Consider the following 6532-nt stretch of genomic DNA (forward strand, 5'->3'; position numbering starts at 1 on the left):
ATGTGGACCTTAAGCCAAAGTTTTTTTTTAGAACTCACACTAACATGTTTTTTGCAATATTGTTTAAAAACAAAATTTTGGGATACATTTTGATCAGCATTTAAGTGTTTCCCTATTGCATTAAAAAAATTATTAATTGTTCTTTACCTTAAAATGTGTAACTGATGCATGGGGATTTTACCTCTTCTTGTAATTAAAGAAAATCAGCATATAAACTATATTTATTGAATATCTTTATTGTCAAGAAAAATGAATGTAAAAATTAATTATTTTTTGATGATTTTCAAAATTTTTTTTATACATTTTTGAAAAACATCCAGATATTATATATGGGTAGTGTTACATGCCAATAGCAGGTAGGTAAGGCAGATGAGCCTGGCACAGCATGCTATAAATGGACCCCTGGGGGGTAATTGGGGACTGGACAAAACTATAGCCAGGTGTTAAAACAGGCATACCTTAAGATTGATCCTCATCAGATACATATATATAGGTAAGGTGTTATGGAGGTCAATAAGCTTAAGGTGGTGCTGAGTTGGGGTTTCGGCCCTGGGGCCCAGGTGACCATGACAACAGGCATGTCCTGAGAGTACCAATTATACATACAGGTACATGTACATAACTTGTTGTGTAGATATTATATGTCTCTTACCGAACATATATGAGAATACATGTATACCAAACTTCTGATTCTTGATTATGTACTATGAAATGATTTCATGGTTGAATTAACAGATATCAGTGAAGTAACAATACATTGAATCAGAGACATATATACTTAGTAGTATATAAGTCTCTGATTGAATTTAAAAATATTTTTGTCTGATAAAATAATAAATATTAAAATATATGTACATATACAGTGTACAAATGTACTTAAGAAAAAATATCTACAAACAGTCATCAAGGCCTAAGGTAGAATTAATCATTAATATAAAATGTATATTAATTACATCAAACAAAATTCCATAAAAAAGCATCAAAATTTTGAAATCAGGAAGATAAACCCTAATTTTACACTATAATTAAATCTTTTTAAAAGAATTAATGATAAAAAACCCACTAGTCTACAAATCCAATTGATAGAGTTTTAATTCCACTTGTGCAATAAATCATATAAGAACTGCAGCCAATTTTATTTTGAATTAATATTAGATAAAATTTTATCAACATTTTAATATACCTGGTAAAGTCAGGATGACAGATATAAGGCAGTCAATTTACACAGGTCTGTATACAATGTACAGTGTATGTAACTAACACAGGTGTCCAGTGGCACTGTCCATAACCTGTAGAGGGGGATTTGTGGTCACACCTGACTGGAGTGCACTAGGGTGTAAAGGTTAGCCTTCACTCAACTGTAGCTAAAACATTGGTTATTTCTGTCATAACATGTTATGACTGAACACATGTTCCTTTTTTAAACTCCCTAAGTTATATATTTAACTAAATTTCATTCTAATCATACAAAGTAATGTATATATAATACTTTTGCATATGAACATACATTTAACACAGACATGCGGGTAGTGTAACTTTTAAAATTTGTTTCATTGTCATTGTGTTTTTAAGAATGCAGTCATAGGTATATTTAATCATATATGTTTGATGGGAGAAGACGGATTATAAGTTTTAAACTTGTGTCTGATCCCATTTGTATATACATGTATATATATGCAAATAAAATATCCCATACCGAAATAAAGCACACTAAAGTATACTTTTATGCTACTTTAAGTATACACTTTTTCCTACTTTTTTGAAAAAGTACCAAAAAAGTATACTTTTTTTGTACTTTTCTGGACTTAGAAATTTTTCAGAGTACTTTTTCTGTACTAAATTTGGACTCTGAAATTTCTCAGAGTACTTTTTTTGTACTTTTCTGGACTTAGAAACTTTTCAGGGTACTTTTTCTGTACTTTATTTGGACTCTGAATTTTTTCAGAGTACTTTTTTTGTACTTATTCTGGACTTAGAGATTTTTCAGGGTACTTTTTCTGTACTTTATTTGGACTCTGAAATTTTTCAGAGTACTTTTTTTGTGCTAAAATCTGACTTAGAATTTTTTTGAAAGATTGTGAAAATATGGATGTACTTTTTTCCTACTTTTTTGGGACTTAGAATTTTTCAGCTAATGCCATTGTGCTTTTTTTGTACTTATTATGGACTTAGAATATTTTCAGACATTGCGAGGGGTTATAGCATATTAATATTTTCAAAATTAAATCTGACTTTTTCAGTCGACTTATAACAAATCTAAGACTAAAAAAATAATACCCAGGATTAACCACAACAAATATCTATCAAATAAGATACAGAAAATTATCATTTGGTAATATTAAATGTTTTTGCAGGGTCTATATATGTCCCTGGTTTTTGATCTCGTTTTTTGTTTGTTTGGTTTTTTTTTGTCTTTTTTATGTTCTAAAAAATACTTTTCATACTTTGATCAGTACCACAGAAATTTATCTAAAAATAATTAAAATTCAACAATTATTATCATAAGTATTTCACTTCAATGTACTTTGTTAGTAAGGTTCACACATTTTAACGGTGATTTCTTTGTCACTTTTCGTTTGTATTTCCATATGCATCTCAGAAGTAATAAACTTCACATTGATGAATGTTACTATACGTTCATGTGACGAACGTCAAAACTTAGCTCTATAAAAATTTTGTTCCAGATCGTTCTTTGAAGTTACAGTATTTTGGCTTTAATTATAAACTCTTTAACGGAGTTTAAAACATTTCGTTTATCCAAACGTTAACCTCTACCAGATCGGGGATCACTCTACGAACACACATGTGCCCGTGCCTGTAATACGCTTTTAATTCATTCAAATGAAATTACAATCACCTGCTCTTTGTCTGCATATCATATACTTGCTGGATATACGTGGTTTTAAGATTACATCTGATAATTGCACCCGAAATCACGTCGTGTTCTTATAAACATGTGTAATACTGATATAGTCACTCGGACGCTTCTTTGTAAAACGTATATTGAAGTCAAGCGCTGTGATGATCTCGATCTCGATATGGCTTGACTGACAACAAACAGGCATGGTCAAGGAACAATATTCCGGTATTTAAATCAGAATTACATCGCATTCATTGAAATGGTGAAAGTGAACACAAAAAGAAAACTTTAATTTGTCTGATATTTATTTAGCAAGATCGTACGATAATTCGGACAACGACACAATGTAGCTGTACTCTAATCTGTTGTAGAATGATCTCGTAGGAGTGTTGTGTGTACAAATAAAATACTCTATTGTATACAAAAATCAAGATCAATACCAAGATCTATCATAAATATTTTAATTGATATAGTAGACGGCTTGAATAACTGCTACACCAAGATCGATCAAAAATATTTCAACTGTTTTAAACTAAATCTTGAAACCTGTGTGTTAAGCTAACAAAGCGATCAGGATATATGCTTAACGTCGTACCGAAAGTTAATTTCACCCGTGGTGTTAATTAATATAAGCGACAGTCGACTGTAATGGCAAATCATACCTAGCTTTATTGTTTATTGGAGTTACCTGTGTACCTCCCGTCTCACCTGTACACATATTGCCCCTCTTAGACTAAGTCTTATGCCCGCGGCGTTAATTATAACAATTTATATTGTCAAGCTTGACTGCCTTTCACTACGATCAGATCACAGGTGCCTACCCTCATTTAAACAAAACATCCGGATTACATAACAGGTACTGACGAGGCTTATACCTGTGTCAGATTACCATCGGTCGGTTCACCTATGACCTCGGGGCCGTGATCTCGTTTTTTTTACTTCGGTTTACGGAATCTACCGAGATTTGACGAGTTCGCTTCGTGCGATCATTTTGTGCAATGTGCAAGCTTTAAATGCTGAAGTAGTAATACCAAAAGTATGAAACAATAGAGGTTAAGGAAGTAGAATATAAAAAAACAAGTAATAAAAGAATGAAATCGATACAGTAGATCTCCGACAAAACTTTTTTTTTATCCCATGATGCAACAAACAGCGAGATTTTAGCGGGAAGTCTGATAGCCATGTTTGAATTTCACCGGATGTTTATCTACGGAAGAAACATAAACAAACACGATTTTGATATAGAATAGCCTAAAAACGAAATTCATTTTCTTGCCTAACTGAAGAAGATCGACTATCTGTCAGTAAGTGGCCAAAGAATATCAGCTTTCTTGTTGTATTTGGCGACAAATGCTCATTTTCACCCGAAAATATCACAGATATCGCGACCAGGTAAGTTTACAATTTTATTATTTAAATCTATTTCGTCTTCTGCACGTTCCTACATCGTTTCACATTATATAGGTGAATAGGGGCCTACACATGTTAATATTAATACTTGATTACTTCGTGTTTCAGGGTTTTCATAATGAATTCATCACCGATTACAGTTTACACGGCCCGAGTTTAATTAACAAAGAACTGCTAGAGATCCACGTGTGTTTCAATCGTAAGTATTCAATTTACAGATTTATGCTACCATACGCCTGGGATTTTATAAGCATCCTGATTGAAAGCACCCAAATATTGAGAACAAGAAGAATTTTATTTCTTTATTGACGAACTTCGACGTAGTTATATTGCATATTTATTTCTGTCACGTAATAACGGTAAATTCGTAATATCTTTACTACATATTTCATGCATTTTGACAAATTTCCAATTAATTTTTATGACTTCGTTTTTCAATGGAATTTATTGAAATTTCACTTACATGTAAAGAATTATTTGCTTATTCATCTGATAATATTTACAGAATTTTTTGTAGTTGATTTCAAGAGATATTGCATAAAATTTCAAAAAAAATAGCAATGACATTTTTAAGTTAGAATATAAGAACGAAAGTAACGTCACATTTCGGGCAACATGTGTATAGACACTCTATCTATTTTAGGGAATATATGTAAAAATATCGGTAAATGAGCTAATAATTGTCTACTATAGTATATGGAATTTGAAGAAAATACATTAAAAAACGAAGTCAATAAAATCCATTGAAAATTTGTTGTATGTCATGATCATGATCAATTCACAAAAAAATGATCTCAAGAAATGATTGAATAAAAAAAATCTGTGTTTTGGAGTATTTTGATAGTTAGTTGCATAATTTAAGATGAAACAAACTGTCAGAGAATTCTGGAGTAGCTTGATTTTTATTAAAGTACTTATCCTTATAATTAAAAGTTTTATGTTGTAGCTTTAAACTTGTATACCTGTGGCTAGCTTTTCTTGATAAAAAGACTTCCAAGCAGACATGCATGTAATAAATGACAGTAAAGTGATCAGGTGCATATATAAGGAAAATTATCTACATTTTTATATTGAACAAATCTTCACAATTAAGTTTTGATATAAAAAATATTTTAAAATTTTCTCTTTCTTCCAACAGATTATGCAGTACATTCTGAAGTGACGGAAAGCTTGAAGATATTGCATTGTGGTCCGAATTGAGGGCAATGATTCGCATAAAGCAAAAAAGGAATGAAGAGAATCAGACATTTTATTTTTCGAATTCACACTTACTTGGATTTGACCAGTTTAAGCAAGCAACATTGTGCATATACCATACTTCATTGTATTCAGTATGCATTTATGCATTGTTTTTTATTTACATTTTTTTGTTGTGTTTCCTCAAGAGGAATTATGATTCGACAATTTTTACAAATGTTATTGCCCTTTTTATTTAGAATAGTATATTTTTTTTGTCTGGATCTCCTACATACACATTATATAAAATTGTGTTTTCCTGCTTGAAAAAAATATTAGAATAATTTATCAAAAGTTATTGCCCTTATACATAGATGTCCATCTGTAAATCCTTAACCTCACCCTTAAACAAATTTCGAGCTTATTAGATCAAGACTTTGCTATGGCATGAAATTATACTCAGTGGAATTGTGATTGGATAACTAATCTTGTATTTCAATGTTTGTTTTCACTTGATACAATTGTGCATTTCTCTTAGGAATGGGACTGATGTATGTATTGTTTAAGCATGCAGTATTCTCATTTAAGCTTATCTCCTATATTTTCAGAACTAATTTCCTACACCATTAAATTAAGTCCCTTTTTTTGGTAATTTTTTCATACTTTTTCAGTACTTTTTTTATACTTTTTCAGTACAAATTTCCTACTTTTTTAGTACTATTTTCCTACTTTTCTAGTACTTTTTTCCTACTTTTCCACTACTTTTTCAGTACTAATTTCCTACCTTATTGGTACTTTTTTCCTACTTTTTCAGTCCTAATTTCCTTCTTTTCAATACCATTTTCCTACTTTTTTGATACTTTTTCAGTACAAATTTCGTACTTTTTTAGTACTATTTTCCTACTTTTCTAGTACTTTTTTCCTACTTTTCCACTACTTTTTCAGTACTAATTTCCTACCTTATTGGTACTTTTTTCCTACTTTTTCAGTACTAATTTCCTGCTTTTTCTGTACCATTTTCATACTTTTTTTGTACTTTTGTACTTTTTTTGTACTTTATGGACTTACCTGTAAAAGTACTAAAAA

This window comes from Pecten maximus, chromosome 2 (assembly GCF_902652985.1).
Source record: "Pecten maximus chromosome 2, xPecMax1.1, whole genome shotgun sequence".
Taxonomy (NCBI): domain Eukaryota; kingdom Metazoa; phylum Mollusca; class Bivalvia; order Pectinida; family Pectinidae; genus Pecten; species Pecten maximus.